This window comes from Dreissena polymorpha, chromosome 10, assembly GCF_020536995.1.
Source record: "Dreissena polymorpha isolate Duluth1 chromosome 10, UMN_Dpol_1.0, whole genome shotgun sequence".
In the NCBI taxonomy this organism is placed as follows: Eukaryota; Metazoa; Mollusca; class Bivalvia; order Myida; family Dreissenidae; genus Dreissena; species Dreissena polymorpha.
The window spans coordinates 86,689,352-86,711,851 of record NC_068364.1 but is presented as its reverse complement, the minus strand read 5'-3'; the positions used below and the strand labels follow the sequence as shown (position 1 = coordinate 86,711,851).

The window sequence follows — 22,500 nt, the reverse complement described above, 5'->3', positions numbered from 1 at the left end:
AAATTATCAGCACTAAACTTCAAAAAGGTTCAGAAGCAAAGTGTTAACAAAGGAGGACGCACGCTGACGCAAGTCTGATTGCAGCAACCACCAATAATTATTCGTTTATCCGGTGAGGTAAAGGTAGACATCCAATAGCGAGGTGCAAAACAAGTCAAGGACTTGACTTGAATCGCCTTACATTATTATACATAAACCACTTTATGTATTATAAAAAACGAATGTACAATGCATCATTATGTGTCAGACATTCAACGCAAACTGCAAACGATGATGCGCTACGACGGCTAATCAGATTGAATTGCTTCAATAATATTGACGCAAATGATAATGAATCTGGTTTTAAATATATTAAGCACAAGGGGCAGAGCTACCTCACCCCTTACGATTTAAAAAGGATGTATGTCATAATCTTAAACTTTTACAATATATCATAATTTTGCCCGGCATTCAGTGTATAGTTTCGCCTTAGCCTGTCTGTCGTTGAGTAAGAACTCAAATTGTATACATGAAAACGTCATTACATATACACAGCATCAGTAGCATGTTTTACATTAATAATGCCTTACTATAATGAGTAATAAGTGTTAAACATAACACAATAAAGACCGTTTCGAATTCCCTTCAATTTAAGTCACCCGCTTGTATTGCATCTACATAGAAAACCCTCTTGTTTTTAAAACGACTCATGATCAAACAATCTAAAATCTAATTCCATTTCTCTATATAACATAACCTCAAACCAAACATAACTCCCCCCTCCGTGACTGATGCGTTATTAAATGAGTACTGTGTACTCGAAAAAACAGCGGACACCGTGCCTGCTTTTTGAATCGGTCGCAATTCTTTCTTAAACTATAAATTCACGACCAGCATGAAAAGCGTTACAAGTTGTATCGGTATGTGAACAGGCAAATGTCGCAATCCCGATACGTCTAGGTGATAAAACTGAACACATGCAAACATAACAAGTAATGAATAATCGTAACGTCAGAATTGAAAGGTATTTGTGTTTTAGATGTCTAAGACGCATTGTATCTGCCACATAGGTGTCATACACATTATTTCTGCCTTTAGCATGTGCATACAATAAATGAAACGGGTAATGAATTATGATCCGTGGTATAAAAATTGACAATTCCATATTTTATACCCAACTGCATGGTAAACACACTGCTTGAAAAGCAACTCATAAGTAAAACCAGCCGAAATATACGGTTTTTTACTCAATGAAGAATGTTGATTCCTTCAATTATATATTTCAATAATATATACATATATATATGTATATATATATATATATATATATATATATATATATATATATATATATATATATATATATACTGACATTCCCTGTATAGCGGGGTGTCGATACAAGACCTAGTTATGTGGCGACGATATAAAACCTTGTTGCAGGGTGTTTGTATATATATGCTATATAAAGACCAACAACTTCAGGACTAAATTCAAATAATCATTATATTTCTGAACAAATTACCTTTGCTACATTTAAGTTTCATACGATATTTTTGATTTAATCAAATAAGTAAGATAGCTATATTATTAACTACTTTCTGGTTGCTGGAATATAATTATATAATAAAATTAAATTATCTCACACTGTTAAAATGTTAAATCATCATCGAAAAGTTAAATTAAATAAGCAAACTTGTGATAATGATGATGATTATGATAAAAATAATAATAATAATAATAAAAATAGTATTATTATTATTATTATTAGTAGTAGTAGTAGTAGTAATAGTAGTAGTATTATGGAGTTCCGTAATTTTGAATTTACCCTAAATCCTATAATTATTTTCGTTTTTTAATAATAATAATAATAACAATAATTATTATAATAATAAAATAATAATTATAATTATTATTAGAATTATTATAATTATAATAAATATTATTATCATTATAATTATTTTATAATAATAATAATAATAATAATAATAATAATAATAATAATAATACTAATAATTATTATTATTATTATTATTATTATTATTATTATTATTATTATTATAATTATTATTATTATTACTACTACTACTATTAATATAGTCATTAGAGTAAATTCAAAACTACGGAACTCCATAATCATATTATTAATGATGACATTTATATTACATACTAAATTTTTTTCACTATAAATATTTTGCGTAACTTTAAAATGGATTTTCTTTGATATAAAAAAATGGATACCAGAACATTTGTATAGTATGCCATTTTTAAGGTATTGAAGACGGATTTTTTTAATGTTTTTATCCCCTTCCGTAAAAAACTACAACATATAATTATTATACTTAACATCTTCCATTTTTGTTCTGACATAATTCAACGGAAGTTTTATTTTCAGAGGTATACTACTTTCCGTAAATTGTAATTTGTAAATAGAGTTCCTCGCTGGAGGGCGTACATATTACCATGGTGGTCTGTGGATTTCTTTTAAAATAAGTTTTAATTACCTTGCAGAAATGAAAACTATGACGAGACCAGATAAGTCTTGCGCTTGACCAGATACTTCGTTCTAGATTATAGGTCATGATAAATATTAAAGTTAAAAGACCAATTAGACACACAGTATCCCTAACGGAGACGTATTTTCCAATGCCCTGATCACATGGAATACAATGTAAATCAGACACCACTTATAGAAAACGTGTCTGGATAATGACTTTCGCATAATATTGAAAAATATCAGAACAAAAATTACCAAGTAACTATGATAAAATGAATTGAACAACAATATGTTTAATGCGGTGAACAAAGTGCCAGATTCGGCATCATTCATCTATAAATATAATACAAAATAAATTGCATTTAACAATGTGATATAAGGTTTGGGTAAGTTTTAAATTTATTTCTTTTTTTATAAATCGGTGTTTTGTGCTTATTTGTGATTTTACTTGGATTTAATTATAATTATTGTCATGTTATTATCTCAACGCAGATTACGAGTATGAAGATACAGTAACTTAACAAAAATTCATTGTAATTTAATGAGCATTTTAGTTCACTACCGATTGCTTATGATATCATGCGTATAGAAAATACTAGATATATATACGCTTATTTAGCTACACGTAGAGAACATAAAGCAGAAGCATTGTCGCTTTGAATTTTCGTGCCGAAAAAGTAAACTTATATGTGCTGACATTTACCCGATATTGTATTTATCCCGCCATTGACTCTTTTTTTTATTTTCGAAAAAAACGCGAATATAGTTTACGAACAGAGGTAAATATACAGTACGGTGTTCTGACTTGATAATTCGAGTATGCTGATGAAATACAATATGTGTTTTAGGTTTCTGAGATATACATATAACTAATAGATAAAGAATAAAAACTTTTGACATTGAAAGTTTATATCATCATTGATTCAATTCTTCTCCACTAATTGGAGATCCGCAACTCGATAAACGATGGGTGCATGTAAATATATATTATACAAGTTTAGTAATATTGAATCAAAACAAAAAAAAACAGAAGTACAGTAGACTTGTATTGTTCACTTTTCATTGACTAACAGTAATTCCAATGTTTAAAAAAATCGGGTTCAATGTTCCTTAACAAAACAAATGTAACTACAAAAATGTTATAAATTAGGACCGCATTATGGTTTTGAATGCACTCAAGTTTCTTTACATGTATAAATTTAACATGTCGGTATATCATCTATACAAAATAATCACCTCTCTTAACACACAATTCGGAAAACAACAAAAAATAAAACAAATGTTGTAAAATGAAACACTCAACCATATTTAATAATAAACAAAACACATTTACTAGTATTATGATCACGAAAAACAAAATAATAAGGTGAACAGTTTAATTTAATTAGCAAATTACAATGTGTGTAAATATGAAGTAATATGCAATTAAGTGCAACATACGCTTTTGTGAACTTGAAAGAAAAAGAAGTTTTTTAACTGAATCATTTTCACTGACTTAGTCATACGAATTTCCACGGCGACCGCAGCGATGGCCAGACTGAGCAGGTTGTGGACAAGCATTTCCATCAGCTTCCCCACCACGTACAGGCACTTCAAGTCCATCGTAGCCTCAATCCTTCTCCATGGCTGCGAGACATGGACGCTTCGAGCGGACACAGAACGCAGGGTACAGGCATTTGAACAAAAACGTCTCTGATGACTGCTCCGCATTTCCTATACGTAGCACAAGAACAACGAATACGCTTGAACATGACTGCATCACTTGTTTGTCCACAAGAATCTCTACTGGCGACCGTCTAACGACGAAAGCTGGCTTGGCTTGGACACGTCAACAGACACAAGTCTCTGTGCAAGACTGTTTTCCAGGACACGCTAGAGGGAGGTCAATGTCGAGGCCGTCAGAAAAAAAATGAATTGATAATGTAAAAGAGTGGACATCCTTTCCCATAAAAGGATGAATTACTCTCAGCAGCACACAACCTGACTGGAGGAGGATTTTTGTACCGTCGTCCCTCATTTCCCCCGGGATTGATAATGATGATGATGCTGATGATGATGATGAATATTGGTGATGCTGCTGCTGCTGCTGGTTATGATGATGACGATGATCATGATCATGATTGATCATGATGATGACGATGATGATGCTGATGATGAAGATGAAGATGAAGAAGAAGATGATGATGATGATGATGATGATGATGATGATGATGATGATGATGATGATGATGATGATGATGATGATGATGATGATGATGATGATGATGATGATGATGATAATGATGATGATGATGATGATGATGATGATGATGATGATGATGATGATGATGATGATGATGATGATGATGATGATGATGATGATGATGATGACTTACCTGACCTTAGTACAATTGGATACACTAATATAATTTCTCTTTTAATGCACAGAATTTGCGTTCTCTTATAATACACAGAATTTGCGAATGTACAATGTAAAGTATAACACAATCCAAGATTATTTTATTTTCCCGACGCGTTTTTATTTCTAAAAATTTTTTTTTTGACGCAATATAATGGCTTAACACTTCTTTCTGTTACTGTAAATTGTTAAAATTATAATAAATATGAATAAGAGTTAATACAAACTTACTAAACCCCATAATGATACTATTAAAGATGACACTTATATTACATCTGTCAATTTTAATGTTAATACTTGTATAGTATACAATGTTTAAAGTATCGAAAACGATACAACTTCATAAAGCAAGTTATTTGCCTAAAAATGTAGATGCGTGTCTATTATTTAAAAACATATTTTAATGGGGTCAGAGGTAACCAAACATGAAAGTAGGTTTCAACTCTATTGCTTTGTAACATATTTTGGGGACAAGTCGTTACTTAATTCTAAGCATCACCTGCTATATATTACACATATATAGGTAAGCTCAATTGCACGAAAATATAATAAACTTCAATAACATATTAAATACAAATAAAGTTGTTACACATGGTGATCCTTCGCAACATGAAATATCAACAGTACCTTGCGTATAATGAATATAAATGATGAAATAGGACGGAGAACACTCAGGATATATCGATCAGCGTTAAGTTTAGTGCACAACACGTCATTTCGTAAATACCAGTATACTGGTCTAATTCTTTTCAAAATATTTTAACTATATTTGCGTGGAAGCATCATTTAAAACCTATTACTTTATCTCGATGCATCAAAAGCTTTAGGCTTATCGACAGACAATTGTCGGAAATGGTCTTTGATGTATTAAGAGATCTAAAGATGGCTCCATGAAGCCCGTTAGGATCAAGCCCGGGACCACATGATTGCTAGACAGACACCATTACCATTACGCTACCGCGAACTTAGGCCGTTCTTAGATATATAGTTGGAGCTACGCTGTCCGCATGTGGCATAAGACCCATTTTCGCGGGTCATATATTGTGTCATAGCTGTTGCTCATGATACATTAAGTAAAAACCATACGAACATTTTCGTGAGCATTTCTTTTCAGGACCATCCGACAAAATACCAATATTCCAGCAGAATTAAAATTTAGGTAGGTAGAAATTAAATACTTGAATTGTAAGATTACTTGTTTGTGCTGTTTTCTAAATCTCTGGCGTTACTGCAGAACTTTTTTATAAATGAGCCACGGTCTGGAAAAAACAAGTTCAATGCATGTGCGAAAAGTGTCGTCACAGATTAGCAATGACATCCGCGCAGAAAAATCCGGGACAACACTTTCCGCTTTACGGATTTTTTAATCCCTTCTAAATTCTCATTAAAAAAACACTGATCTAGGCGGAAAGTTTTGGCCCCGATTAGCCTGTGCGGACTGCACGGGCTATTTTGAAGAAACTTTACGCAGTGCATTAAGCCCCGTTTGCTTAGAGCACGGATAATAAAATGACCTTCTAACAAACCCATTGTTCCCATAGAATGGTCCCTCTTTCAAATACCTGTAATACTTAAAAATACTGAGCAGTTCTTATCACCATTTTGTACTTTATGATAATACTCCAAATCGTGTGCTTAGGAGACTAGAGTCATGATAATTAACGAGGTAAAGCAATTTCTCTTACATATTTTGACATTTGCATTAGTGGTTATTTATTTCTCGCTCTTTGTTAAAACAAGAATTCTTATCCGATGACTTAAATACTAGCCTCGCTTTGGGAAAATGGGGCTTAATGCATGTACTGAAGTATCGTCACATATGAGTCTTTTCCGTTCGCACAGGCTAATCAGATACGACACTTTGCGGTTTAATGGTATTTTTCGTTTAAAGGGCGTATCATTTTATAAAAATCCAGGTCCTGTCTGTTTTTCGTTGCGTTGCATTTTTTGCATTAGTATAGTCCCTGCATGTAGATTCTCGGTCATCGGACTTTGTCACAAAAATAAACTTTAACAAATGAAACAATCATTTGATAAGTGTCCATGTGTTTATTATTACATCATACGATCGTTTGAGAAACGAGCAGGTAACAAAGCTGCCACAATATTGATGTTTTATTCAAATATGGTTCAAACGTAACAATTAATTTTATATGCTTTTTACTCTATACAGTATTTTTCGATGCAATACTGATTAAGCATTGTAACAAAACCAAAAGTTATTAATTAGATACTTAAATAATTAACCACTTTATATTCCAAACTACACTGTATGTTGTGAAATCTTTGAAACATAACGGCATTTGAGATATATAATATTTATCTGTTTTTATTGTTAAAAATAATAACAACATCATGCGTGTTATTATTTATTAACATACCTGAAAGAGTTTCCGATGCAGCATGATGCAAGCTTGCTGAGCTTTCGTTTTATATGACCTCAATGAATGAAGGGAAATCTGTGTAGTTTTTAAATAAACATCATATGCACTTTACAAAGAATAAAAAATTGCATAACCTGTCTGCTAAATAAAATTCTTTTAGGCGATTTAATATTCAATTATAACTATATTTGCGTTCATTATCTGATAAACTGACGCTCTTAACAGGTTGGGGAATATTTATAATAAAAAACTTTTTAAATGATAAGGTGTATATTCAGGATTTGGAATTTTCGACCATATTTGATCAAACGAGTTCATAAATTTTGTGTATTATCGAGCTTTAGTAAAGACTGTTCTTTTAGTACCGAAAACAACTAATAATAAAATGTGAAGAATATATTCGTGTTTTAAATATTTATGTATATAATATGTATTTCAGTAAATGGTTCCATCAAATTTGATAATAACAACATTAATCTAAACAAAGCATATCTATTAAATTTGTTAAATGAATCTCAGTAAAAAAAAACATCATTATTTATCATTTTATGTCCATTTTCGTGGCAACTTATAACCTTGCCTCCTTCTTTTTTTTTCTAGCATAGAGCTTTGTTGTCTGTAAACATCGTTGTGGACGTTAAGGTGATGACCCATATGGTCTACCACCATTTTCAATTCCGATTCGGTCATAACAAGAATCTGTATCCCATCATTGTTTTGTAAGTAACAAAAAATGTAAATGAGTATGAATTTAAAAAAATCAGCAGAAGCGAAGCCGATATGTTGTAAGTTGTTGGACGGAGATACTAAAAGCTATTACTTTATTTGTTTCCTTCGTAGACATAAAACGCCGTTCGAACGTACAGTCTGATATTGCGTGTCTGATGCTATTAAAACGTCGAAAAGATAAACGACATTTATAAAATGCTTTTTGTTTATATAAAAATATTTTATATCCTTTTTTTAAACAGCGGGAAAAATACTCAAGTTAAATGTATCCACATTAAAAAATAAACACCTTATTTTAAACGTGGAGGTAGTATGCGGAACGAATATTGAAACGCGACCGTTATTTTCTATGGAAAGCCAAAGGGGACCCCCGCTAAAATACATATATTTATATAGTAAATGTCGGGATTTTCATTTTTCGCGGAACTTTCACTTTCCGCGAAAAACCAAGGCCAGCCATAAAATACTACATACAAATCTAAATCTAAAAAGCGCGGAACATTACTATATTTTCCGTCGGAACAATTATCTTTCAACCCCGTAGAGAAAGCGGGCTCAAATAATCGCGCGGAACCTTAATATTATCTACTCTGTACAAATAGTAGTGTATAAAATCGCGCGGACCTAATCCACAAAGCGCGGAACACAAATATCTTCCGCGAAAATTAAGCATTGAATTACTGTACAAATCTCGGGTTGCTATGTAAATTGCGGGTTGCTAATGAAAAATCGCGCGGAAGATTCATTACTCCGCGCGATTTTCAATAGCATTGAATTACTGCACGAAATTCGGGTTGCTATGTGGTTACGCGATAAAATTTGATTGGTTCCGATACCTAGAAAGAACCAATCAAAACTCGCGTCTTATCCAGCATTCATGCAGCCATCATGATGACGGTTGTTTCACATTAACACAAAACCTTTCAAAGAGTGATCATTTTTGATGACATTAGCAATGAGGTTAGTATTTAACATACATGAATTATGAATTTTAATGCAATCAAAACAGCTCAAGAGTATCGAGTGTTGTTTTCACGGTTTGTCTATATGCAAACGTCTCTGATAAAACATAAATACCCGCATAAACACGTCATAATCATATGTCGTCAAATAATGAAATATAGTGTTTGTGTGTAAGAAACATCTTCCCTTAAGCTCAGTTAGTAGAGAGCCAAGTTATTGTTATGGCAGTCGTGTGCTCTAGTCCAGCACCGTATACATCTTCAATTAAAAAGAAAAAGAACAAGGCTTTACAGGCAATTCATCCCAAAGGCAACTCGTACCTTGGTCAACTCGTACCCATTTTTAGCTCGGCGTTTTCGGAGAAAACCCGAGGTATTGTCATAGCCAGCTCGTCGTCCGCCGTAGGCGTCGTGCTAAAACCTTAGCATTGGCTCTAAAATCAAAGTGCTCCACCTACAACTTTGAAATTTCATATGTAGATGCACCTTGATGAGTTCTACACGCCACACCCATTTTTGGGTCACTAGGTCAAAGTCACTGTGACCTCTAATATAAAACTTTAACATAGGCTCTAAAATCAAAGTGCTTCCACCTACAACTTTGAAACTTCATATGTAGATGCACCTTGATGAGTTCTACACGCCACACCCATTTTTGGGTCACTAGGTCAAAGGTCAAGGTCACTGTGACCTCTACTATACAACTTTAACATTGGCTCTAAAATCAAAGTGCTTCCACCTACAACTTTGAAACTTCATATGTAGATGCATGTTGATTTGTTCTAAACTCCACACCCATTTTGGGGTCACTAGGTCAAGGTCATTGTGACCTCTAAAAAAATAATCTGACAAGCACCTGTAGCCGAGCGTGGCACCCGTTATGCGGTGCTCTTGTTGTCAACTCGTACCTCATTCAAACTATTCAACTTGTTTCATTTGTCTTATTTTGTCACAATTGTCAAATTCTTGAAAGACATCAACCACAAGTGTCAATTTTCATCAACACTTTCGCTGCTTATACATATCTGCAGCAGACAACTTGCGTGAGCAATGCTTAGATAATTTAAGTGGAAACGTCAAGAGGAAAATAAAAATTGTCTCTATGAGTTTGACTTATAAGCTAACCATCCTACACCTATTTCTGTATATCGGGTACGGGTTTAGTTTGGGTAGGTACCAGTTGACTAAAAAACAGGTAAGAGTTGACCACAATGGGTAGGTGTTTACCACGGAACAATTTGACCGGCATGCAGAACAAGATTATTGATTATTATATTTAACTGTCAAACAAATCTGAAAGATAACACAATGTATTACAAACACAATGACTGTCAAGACATTCTAAACTCTTACAGTTAACATATAACAGGTGTACACATCTGATATACTGACCAAATTAAATAACTCAAGATTCACACCAGATACGACACAGTTTCAAAACTCAACATTTTGTCTGCATGCCATGCCAATTTAGTCCAAAAAATTTGATTTAACCAGTGAATTCTGAGCTATATTTCTTAAAGCAGAATGCACATTATGTCTTAAAAGTGTTTTCCGGCTAATTTCTGGTATATCTTCAGATATCAATAGCAGAATGCAAATAATGAGTATAATGTTCTGTATTGTGGAGGAAATACATGTAGTAAAATAATATGCAAGTATGAAACATGGTTTTTGTATTTTATAGCTGTAGCAGTGTTCCCATCTTGAACATCTTCTGTGTATCTGTGGGGCAGAGCCAGCTTGCCCATCTGACCTCTGTTGTGGACAACCGAGTCAGAGCCAGTTTGCATGTCATCTGTTGTGGACATCCGTGTTAGAGCCAGCTTGCACGTCCTCTGTTGTGGACATCCGTGTTAGTGCTAGCTTGCACGTCATCTGTTGTGGACATCCGTGTTAGAGCCAGCTTGCACGTCATCTCTTTTGGACATCAGTGTTAGAGCCAGCTTGCACATCCTCTGTTGTGGACATCCGTGTAAGTGCTAGCTTGCACGTAATCTGTTGTGGACATCTGTGTTAGAGCCAGCTTGCACGTCATATGTTTAGGACATCAGTCAGAGATAGCTTGCATGTTATTTACTTGTCGACATTAGTCAGAGCCAGCAAGGACAATCTCTGTTGTGGATATCTGTCTTAGAGCTTGCACGTCATCGGTTGTTCACATCCTTGTAATAACCAGCTTGCACATCAACTGATGTGGAAATCTGAGTCAGAGCCAGCTTGCACATCATCCGTTGTGGACATCTCTTTATGATTCTACTCTTTGCTTAGATTGACACTGTGACTTTAGTTTAATATGTTACAACCTTAAGCTATTCCTATTGTTGAATACAAATATTGGGTCATTAAAATATATTTTGTTGGATAATTTGTATGTTGAGTTGTATTGTTTGGTCATTGCAAAGTATCAAGTTATTTTAAGACAAGAAAAAGCTCATCTTTCATCATGTATTTATTTTAAAATTCTTGAATGTTAGTGAAGGGACAGTTCATATAATTAAAAGCAATTGTAATATAATTGCTTGTGTTTTATTGCACAGTGAATACCATCTTGTCTTTATGCTGTTATATAGAACGGAGAAATAGTAATCTGTCGTTTTTATATGCAATGGGATTGTATATCAAGACTTGTATGTTCATATGAAAAAATTGCCATAATTTTTCTCTTTATATTTTATTCCTGCTAAATGGTTGATGCAATAAGTTAAGTCTTTAATGACTTGTGTTTCTTGTAATATTATTTGTAAGCAAATTTGGCTGTAGTATTAGATGCATGCTGTACAAGATACTGTAGAGCAACATTATATTGTTTGAGTATGAATAGATAATTCAAGGTGCACAGCCATTAATTTTGACCTCCACCATCTCCGATTTTGGTTAGACAGTTGCAAGTTACTTGCATTAGTATGATGTCTTAAAAATTAGTATAATTGCTGTTGTGTTATTATTAACCTTTTCCTGCTCTGAGGAAATTTTAAAATTTCTACATGCAAACATCATAAAACCAGAACAGCCTGCAAGTAACTCACAATCTGTTCAGGTTTTATGCTGTTTGCTGCTCATCAGTATCCATGGGTTGGAAACAAAGCCTTTAAAACTTTAATATAGTAAGAAAGGTGTTAAATTAAATTTATTCTCGAATGTGTCTTAGTGCGTTTTGAGTGGTACAGGGTTAAATGTCTCATTTTGTTTTTGATTATCTTTGGTTTATTGAACATATATGAGCCTTGCTCTGTGAAAAAGGGGTTTAATGCATGTACGTTAAGTATCGTCCCTGATTAGCCTGTGCGGTCTGCCCAGGCTAATCTGGAGTGCTCATGCATTAAACCACTTTTTCACAGAGCAAGGCTCACATGTATTAGACAGCGCATTCAAATAATACAATTTAAATCTGAATCTTTTATTTAGTTGCAATACCTTAAAGCTTACTATGTTTGCAGTTTTAGTGAAAACACAAACTTTTAATCAAAGAAGCATATAATGTGTATTACTCATTAAATCAACTTCCACTTAATTCCATACACGTGTTCGACTCTGTGACATTATGTTCCGTCAAAGCTTTTTATTGCAAATTCATTAAACATAAATTGGTAACCTTGGGTATCCAAAAGGAATCCAAATTTTACTAGCCATAGACTTTCCAAAATGCAATTGTTTCTGAGAAGTATTTTTCTCTAGAAGGTGGCAAAACTCCTAAGCAATTCCTTTTTGGGCTAATGGTAGGGCTTATGCCTGTAACACCCATTGACAAATTATTAAATATACATTGAAAGGTCATTGTTCACAAAACGGATCATGATATAACATGATGCAGCATTTTGTACTATATCAAATTAAATGTTGCTGAAAACAGTAGAATATTCAAATTATGGACATTTTATTCTGTTAATAATGCTATCTTTATAACATTACAAATCAATAAAGCATGCTTAACAATAGCAGAACTCTTTTGACTATTAATTATCTTTCCATTCTTTAAATCTTTACAAAATTCATTGTCCCACTAACACCATCCTATTAAACAGGTTATGGCTTCCAATTGTTAATCAACTATAAAGCATGAACAAAGACACAAATATCGCAGTATCTTTTGCAAATGATACAAATGTCCATGGCCTCGATACGGAACAAAAAGCAAGATTTCTTGTCAGGCGGTAAGCTGAATCCACGAGAACATTCGAAAAATTGTCCATTTAATGCGCCACCGGGCCGTTTCTATTTAAATGGGCATCATGAACAGAACTTGGCCATCCAGGACATATGTCCAAACATTTCAAGTTACTGTCACAGACTGCTTGAAGAACTAAACTGCTGATAAACAAGGACCTATGCTCAGATGTTGAAGCAGGACATGCACTGTGGGTTCCATCAACAGTCAAATCATTTTACATCATTCATGAAATCCATAGGCAATGATCTTCAGCTCATGACGAGATTCTGGAAATCTGATGTACTGCTCCATCTTTGCTGACAAGACTCTACATGTTGAAATGACTGTGTAATGTTGAGTCCCTGAAATACAAAAGTAAAATTCATGCTAGAGTTTAGCCATATTAATTATGCTTGATTGCATTGAAAGCTTTAGGCTTATTAAGACATTCTAGAGTCCGTTTTCTGGGAATAATCAGTACTTTGTATATATGAAGATAAAGAGACCGCTAATAAACAGGGTTGAACCCAAAATGTTCCCATCACTAGGTGAACACCATATCCACTACGCCAGCCTGACAAAGTAAATGAAGTGAAGCTTCTAAGTTACGTCTCATTTGATTGTTAACAAGAGCACCGCCCTGCGGGTTCAGACCTCTCATCTATTTTTTTTAAAGTTGAAGGGACCTATCTCAATACTTCAATCACAAAGGAGGGAGAGGTGGGGTGGAGAAGGGTGTATAGTGTGGTGGTGTTGTCATTTATTACACTATCTTCAAAAATGAAAAAATGATAAAAATAAATATTTGTGTTTTTTAGCCATGTTTAAAAAAAATGGGCTGGGGGTATAGTGTGAGGGTGTGGTCATTTATTAGATGATCTTTCAAAATGAAAAAAAAGTACTTTTTTCTTTTGGGGGGGGGGGGGTGCGGGGGATGGTTTGGGTAGTCTATTGTGGTATGTCAGGTAACAGTTGCTTTGTAAGGCTTGTAAAGAAGTTATGGAAATTTTAGCAAAATTTAATAATTTCACCTTGAGAGTCATGGTCATTCAAAGGTCAAGGTAAAATTCAACTTGCCAGGTACAGTAACTTATGATAGCATGACAGTATTTGAAGTTTGAAAGCAATAGCCTTGGTACTTGAGAAGTAAAGTAGATCAAAACACAAAATTTAACCATATATTCAAAGTTACTAAGTAAGAAAAGGACCATAATTCCGTCAAAATGACAACCAGAGTTATATAACTTGTCCTGTTCTGTCCTCTTATGATAATTTGCGAGTGTTCCAAGTATGAAAGCAATATCTATGATACTTTAGGAGTAAAGTGGACCAAAACACAAAACATAACCAAATTTTCAATTTTCTAAGAATAAAAAGGGCACATAATACTTTTAAAATGCCAGTCAGAGTTACATAACTTTGTCTGCACAGTCCCTTTATGATAGTAAGTGTTGCAAGTATGAAGCAATAGCTTTGATACTTAACGATTAAAATGGACCTAAACACAAAACTTAACCAAATTTTCAATTTTCTAAGTAAAAAAGGGCACATAATTCTGTTAAAATGCACGCCAGAGTTATCTAACTTTGCCTGCCCAGTCCCCTCATGGTATTAAGTAAATGTACTAAGTTTTATACTTGATACTTTATGAGAAAAGTGGACCTAAACACAAAACTTAACCGGACACCGACGCCAAGGTGATGACAATAGCTCATAATTTTTTTTCAAAAAAAATAGATGAGCTAATAAATAAAATGTAACAGATTGCACACTTGATTACACGATTTTTCATAAATACTCCTTCAGCTTTTTGTTTACATATGAAGGCTAGGGCCACTTTCTGCAAGCCTTACAAAAAAACTAACCATATTTGCAATTGTCAAGCCTCCTTCACATAAAATTTACCTTTGCTTATTCCAATATCCTTTTTCCAACAGACATTGTGCGCTCACGTACCATACATGGTGCCACAGTTTCACAGAATTCCTACAAAACAAGGGCTGTTTGTAAAACATGCATGCCCCCCATATGGGCTCTCCGTTGTAGTGACAGCCATTGTGTGAATATGTTTTTTGTCACTGTAACCTTGACCTTTGACCTAGTGACCTGAAAATAAATAGGGGTCATCTGCCAGTCATGATCAATGTACCTATGAAGTTTCATGATCCTAGCCATAAGCGTTTTGAGTTATCATCTGAAAACCATTTTCCTATTTCGGGTCACTGTGACCTTTGACCTAGTGACCTGAAAATCGATAGGGGTCATCTGCGAGTCATGATCAATCTACCTATCAAGTTTCTTGATCATAGGAATAAGCGTTGTTGAGTTATCATCCGGAAACCATTTTACTATTTCGGGTCACCGTGACCTTGACCTTTGACCTAGTGACCTGAAAATCGATAGGGGTCATCTGCGAGTAATTATCAATGTACATATGAAGTTTCATGATCCTAGGCGTTCTTGAGTTATCATCCGGAAACCATTTTACTATTTCGGGTCACCGTGACCTTGACCTTTGACCTAGTGACCTGAAAATCAATAGGGGTCATCTGCCAGCCCTTATCAATCTACCTACAAAGTTTCATGATCCTAGGCCTAAGCGTTCTTGAGTAATCATCCGGAAACAATTTTACTATTTCGGGTCACCTTGACCTTTGACCTAGTGACCTCAAAATCAATAGGGGTCATCTGCGAGTCATGATCAATGTACCTATGAAGTTTCATGATCCTAGCCCCAAGCGTTCTTGAGTTATCATCCGGAAACCACCTGGTGGACGGACCGACCGACAGACAGACCGACATGTGCAAAGCAATTTACCCCCTCTTCTTCGAAGGGGGGCATAATAAATGAAGTATACATTTACAATTCAAATTTCTTTTAAAAGAATGTGTAGGTAACTCAATTCCCTATATATTACTTTATTGTTATAAAATAAATTTCTTAATATTTAAACAGACATTTAACAAAAATTAACTTGATTCATCAAATTAATCATAATCGAATAATAGACCAGTTTCACAATATGAACACCGATTATATAGGCGATACTATTTTAAGATATCAATCATATCACCTGACGCGTCGAATTGCAGAACGAGGCTGAACGTGTAACTGCATTTTCTTTTGCTATGCAAATTGCGTTGAATATCAAGATTTTAATGCGAACTGACACTGGTTACAATTAAGTCAAACATATGCATACAGACAACCATCACATGTCATGCTGTGTTAAGTCAATAAATTAATAAGTAATTCTTATATAAAAATTATAATACCTAAATAATAATTCAAGGACATAATAGTTAATACTATTAGTGTATATTAATAAATTATATTTAATCTTTATAAATAACAAGAGATGTGTTCGTCAGAAACACAAAGCCCCCTACTGCGCCGCTTAAAAAAAAAATTATTATTATTTTTGACCTTTGACCTTGAAGGATGACCTTGACCTTGAACTTCCACCACTCAAAATGTGCATGCCAAATATCAAGTTGCTATCTTCAATATTGCAAAAGTAATGGTCAACGTTAAAGTTTTTTTTTCGGTCGGACAGACTGACATACTGACTGACAGTTCAACCGCTATATGCCACCCTACCGGGGGCATAAAAATACGAGTTACCCATAAGCATCAGAGTAAATGTGGTCTGAAGACTAAACATCGATTATTGCACAAATCGAAGTCATAAATTAGCAGTATACAATACAAAGTATTACAAGACTACAATTCTCAAAGGTATGGATGTATTAGTGTGTGAACTATTTCATGAATCATTGAACATGTAAGAGTTGAATCAAGCATAAGACAAAGTCCTATAAAATAGAAGAAAATGACACTAATGTTTAGCATTAAATTTTTGAAATATTTAAAATATATAGGTATAAAGCACTTTATAATTATGATAAAACTGGCTAATATCTATACAGTATTTAGTTTCTCACAATCTGTTTGGACAGATGACTTTCAATGTTGACAATATCTTTTATGTTCAATAAAAGCAACAATTGAGAGTTTGGCGTTAAATTATTCCAAGAAACAGCTACGCAATGCTACAACCACGAGAAGGCATGGTCACATGGAGGTGTCATTAATTGTGTCAAATGACCAGATATCTGCAACCTATGGTTTATGACATCAGTGTTATTTAGTAATTGTCTGCACAGTATCTGATCATAACGAGGTTATGGGTTTGTGCTGAATACAGGGGTATTTAAACGCAAGATCTATCAATAAACAAAATAATTGATCGATCGCCCAAATAATGCGCAAACAAAGAGTGTCAGATAATCCAATAAGTTTTAGACTGTCAATGTACACACACTAAGAATTGAAAGCCATACTTGGAGTGTCAGAATGTGTGCAAAAAAAATGAATACAAACAAGTACTTTAATCAAGAAAATGTATTTCATATATTGGCACTTAAAATGGAAAGTATATATTAAGTAATTAACGGCTGATTCTGACAAAGTCAACTTGTGTTGGCAATATCATTAAATCGCTAAATGATCAAAAGCAGAGCAATATTGCGACGCACTATTAGAAATCTCTACACATTAAGCCTCATTCTCGAATTCTGCAAATCATTTGACTACACGCTATTGGCTTATTGTGAAAAGGGTCTATTCACTTATAAATATTTTAAAGAAGTAGATTTTCCATCACTACAGCGGCTGCATCATCTTAAAGGAAGTTTGGGAGTAAAATAGATCTACTCCAAGATTTTGTCACAAAAAACTTCAAACATACAACACTTTCAAGTGGAGAATTAGCCGCATTTAGTGGATGATTTAGAAACATGATTACTTTAAATTACATGTAATAGCTATTGAAAAGTTAAGTTATCCAGTTGTTCTTGCTGCAATGTGGATAAGAACAATGCAAACCAATAGCTGACAAACCTGATATCAGTGATATGTTGACCTTTGAAGTTGAAATTGAGACCTGAAATCTGTCTGTATAGAAAGGCACAATTTGTTTGGCATATCTTCAACCATTTACTGGCAACACACACCTACAAAATTTATATATAAATTAAATAAAACATAAATTTATTAATAATTTTATTCATTTATTTATGACGAAATGTTTTAATCTAGGTCAGCTATAACGAAACTAAAAACGGATTAAAAACAATACCTTATTTTAATTAATAGGTTGAAAACAAAAATAAATTTATTAATATATTGACGTTCAACTGAACGAATACAAGACACAAGTACATTACATTACAATAAGTTATTATTTCAGTCGCGTTCTGAGAAAACTGGGCTTAGTGCATGTGCGTAAAGTGTCATCCCAGATTAGCCTGTGCAGTCCGCACAGGCTAATCAGGGACGACACTTTCCGCATAAACTTGATTTTCGGTAAGGAGGGACTTCCTTGAAATTAAAAGTACCATAAAAGCGGAAAGTGAAATCCCTGATTAGCATGTGCGGACTGCACAGGCTAATCTGGGATGACACTTTACGCACATGCATTTAGCCCAGTTTTCTCAGAGCGCGGCTCATTTAATTTACGATTGTCAACATTATGCAAATTATCCGATAGTTTTACACAATATTAAAAAGTACAAATACAAACCAGGTAATACATGTAAATGATCGTATGCAATAAAGTTATTGATCCCAATCTGATCTATTTCCGAAGTATCTGCGAATCCATCGAGTAGAAACAATAACCATGCAATTCGCTCCGCCATCTTGAAACGTTATACTTACTGAACGCACTGATTGTGTTGCATTTGTTACAAAGTATCTGATTGGTTATTTCTAAGTATCGGATCCAATCAAATTTTTCGGGTAACTAGGGATTCCAACACCTAACAACCCGAGATTGTATAGTAATTCAATGCTTAATTTTCGCGGACGATATTTGTGTTCCGCGCTTTTTGGATCTGGTATTTACTGGATTTTCTCTCTTTAATAGACTTCTTAAAATAGCATTCTACAATCTCCGCGCGATTTTAAACACTACTATTTGTACAGAGTAGATAAATAAGGTTCCGCGCGATTAATTGAGCCCGCTTTTTCTACAGGGTTGAAAAATAATTGCTCCGACGGAAAATATATGAAAGTTCCGCGCTTTTTAGATTTCGATTTGTATGTAGTGTTTTATGGCCATGCTGGCATTGGTTTTTCGCGGAAAGTGAAAGTTCCGCGAAAAATGACAATCCCGATATTTACTATATAAGTATATGTATTTTAGCGGGGGTCCCCTTTGGCTTTCCATAATTTTCGTATATTGGCATGCCAATAAAACGTTTGTTTCAGAAAGATAGTTTGGAAATGTGTTTATCTTTTGTTTATAATGTATATTCAGTATAATAACAAATTATTGTTTGTAAAACTGTTACTTCTTGACCGGCTATTGAATCTGTTACAAATAATCATTAAGGAACACATTTTTTTAATTGTATCGTAGTGGTAATAACGTAGATAAAATACAAAAACACATGCACTATTTAAAGGCTCAATTGAAAAAAAATGAACAGAAAAATAAATAACTTGAAAGTGGACTTATGGCATACACATTTCTCTAAATAAAGACAACTGGACATATTTACCGGATTCTCGTGATGTTGCTGCATACTTACAGGGAAGTCTTATATACTTAGTTTTCTTTGTGCATTTTAATGAACATATTATTACTTTTCTTAACATTATTATGCGGTATGAAAATTTGATTCGTTGTTTTGACCAAAATAAGCAAAGGTTCAAAGCGCCCGTAACTTCCCTAACTTCGGCATAACACTAAATCGTTTGTTTCAGAATTACAATCTATACATGTAGTTGTCTGTTGTAGATTGTGTATATCCAGTATAAAAACAACTTATTGTGCGCAAAACTTTTACTGCTTGACGCGCGTTCCCAGTAAAGTTGGAAAGTATAGCGGGATGTCGATAGAAGACCCAGTTATGTGGCGACGGTATAAAACTCATTTGCAGGGTGTGTGTATTATTCTATTTAACCACCGGCAACTGGTCAAAAGTCGAATATTTTTTTCATATTAATATTACAATCGTAATATTTATAATTATGATAATACTTATAATTATTTTTTATTTTTAAAATCATATTTATCATCATCATCGTCATCATCGTCATCATCATCATCATCATCATCATCATCATCATCATCATCATCATCATCATCATCATCATCATCATCATCATCATCATCATCATCATCATCATCATCATCATCATCATCATCAGCAGCAGCAGCAGCAGCAGCAGCAGCAGCATCATCATCATCATCATCATCATCATCATCATCATCATCATCATCATCATCATCATCATCATCATCATCATCATCATCATCATCATCATCATCATCATCATCATCATTACCAATCATCATGTTCCTCACCAATCATCACCAATCACCATTTCGGAAACAAACCATTCGGCACTTGAAATAGTAAAAGATAAGCATGTAATGTTTGAAACAACTAATGTTTGGATGAACTTATATGTTATTTCCTCAAAACAACCGTCTCAAATAATTTGTATTTACAAAAGAAATCAAAGAACAATTAAATACCTGTATATATTGATCATTTCTCTAAAAAATCATATAATGTATTGCCTTTGCACAACTCTTTCTATCCACTACTAGTCCACTTTCACCAACTACAGAACTTGTTTATAAGTAGGTCTTCCAAAATGTGTCACATCAAAGTTATATACATGTATCAGTATCGTTGTGGCAAAACGCTTTAAATTTCCTTATATTCAATAAACACATATTTTTGAATCTGCAATTAACACTTAATGCACTGATTTGCAAATCGAGTCCGTCATGTATTCCGAATTGCTAAAACTTATTCCGAATCTTACTAATGTTAGTATTTTCTAAAATCAACATTGTAATAGTATTGAACATTCTTTACCTTTTTTGGTTGTTCATTCCACTTATATTGCAAGTCAAATTGATTGTATTGTGTTTCAACTGGCGTGGCACTTGTCTTGTTCTTTGTTTGATAGTTGGATTGTCATGTACCTTTCACTTTCTAAAAAGGCACACACTTAGTAACGCGTTCTATTTTAAACCTTTAACTATCGTTTTGTTACCGGGAAATAGAAAGCGTAGTATTCTGTTTTAGGTATACTCTTGATACGTATTTAAAATACACGTTTAAAAATTACACTGTATAAAAATACCACCAAATTCCTTCAATTACTGTGTTAAATATGTGAGAAAACAATCGCAGCAGTGTATTTCTCCTTAGATATAATAACTTTAAACTAGCAATTCATCACATATTACATACTGCGTCAATTGCAAAGCAATATAAAATGTTAACTCCTGACCTCTTATGACAAAAAGATCTTCAATACGTTCGTACCAATGCGGAATTCATTCCCAACAGTAATGTCGTGTAAAACCGTCTAACATAGGTATGAGCTGTGTTTTTCGTTTGAAAGTCAGAGCATAACATGTGCATAAACAAGTTAGTTTCCGAAAGGGGGATTTACACTCTTATATCTTCAATATATTAATTATTATAGAAAAAAACGTCGGGAAATTAAGATAATCGTGATTTGTGTTTTATTTTAATGTTCATATGCGCAAATACGGTTAATATCAGATAAAATATTATCCATGCATACCCAATCTCGTACGTCAAGTAAATAAACGACGCATTTGTGAACGCGCTTCTCTCAGTAACTTTTTTTCGACGTTTGCGATCTTGAAAAAACGCGGGAAGCATGCACACAGAAAAGCCCAAAGAACGTATTCATTTAAAATACATACACATATAAAGTGTCTACGCGGTAAAAAATACGCGCTTCTTCCTTACGAAAATAACAAAAGCGACGCCGTTTTGTAAGTCAGTTACAACTAACCTCACTTCAACGCAGTTAAGTCTCGTATACGCATGCCCTCCACGCTGTTAAGTTACATATTATAACGACTGATAAGACATAAATAAAGTAGCATCAAATAAACATGCCGTAATTGAAAATTAATTGAATGTTTTCGCCAGCAAACGTTTTAGTAATATCATACGAAAAACATGTTTCCAATCATAATATGCACAAACTTGGTATGACAATGCAGCCGCGACCACAACAGCACAGTCTGCAGACGATGTAAAAAAAATACACTGGACTTTGCCGAATGTCGATGCCAGAGCTGGCTCGACATTCGTTTCAGCTCGAGATTCGGGACTTTTGCCGAATGTAGATGTCAGTGCTGGCTCGACATTCGCCCCAGATGGATATTCGGGAATAGTGTAGAATGTCGATGTCAGAGTTGGATCGGCATTCGCCCCAGCTCGATATTCGGGACTTTTGCACAATGTCGATGTCAGAGCTGGCTCGACATTCGCCCCAGCCCGATATACGGGACTTTTTCCGGATGTTGATGTCACAGCTGGCTCGACATTTGCCC

At 34.1% G+C, this 22,500-nt stretch overlaps 1 long non-coding RNA gene across 1 annotated transcript; it reads right to left on the bottom strand.

Annotated features, from left to right (window-relative positions):
- Window positions 1-12,918: 12,918 nt before the first annotated feature.
- LOC127847576 (uncharacterized) lies at window positions 12,919-18,096 on the bottom strand. Its single transcript, XR_008034041.1, has 3 exons — window positions 18,000-18,096; window positions 15,002-15,082; window positions 12,919-13,458 (listed from the first exon to the last, which is right to left on the bottom strand). It is a non-coding gene; the product is annotated as an uncharacterized LOC127847576 (long non-coding RNA).
- Between the last annotated feature and the right edge of the window lie 4,404 nt (window positions 18,097-22,500).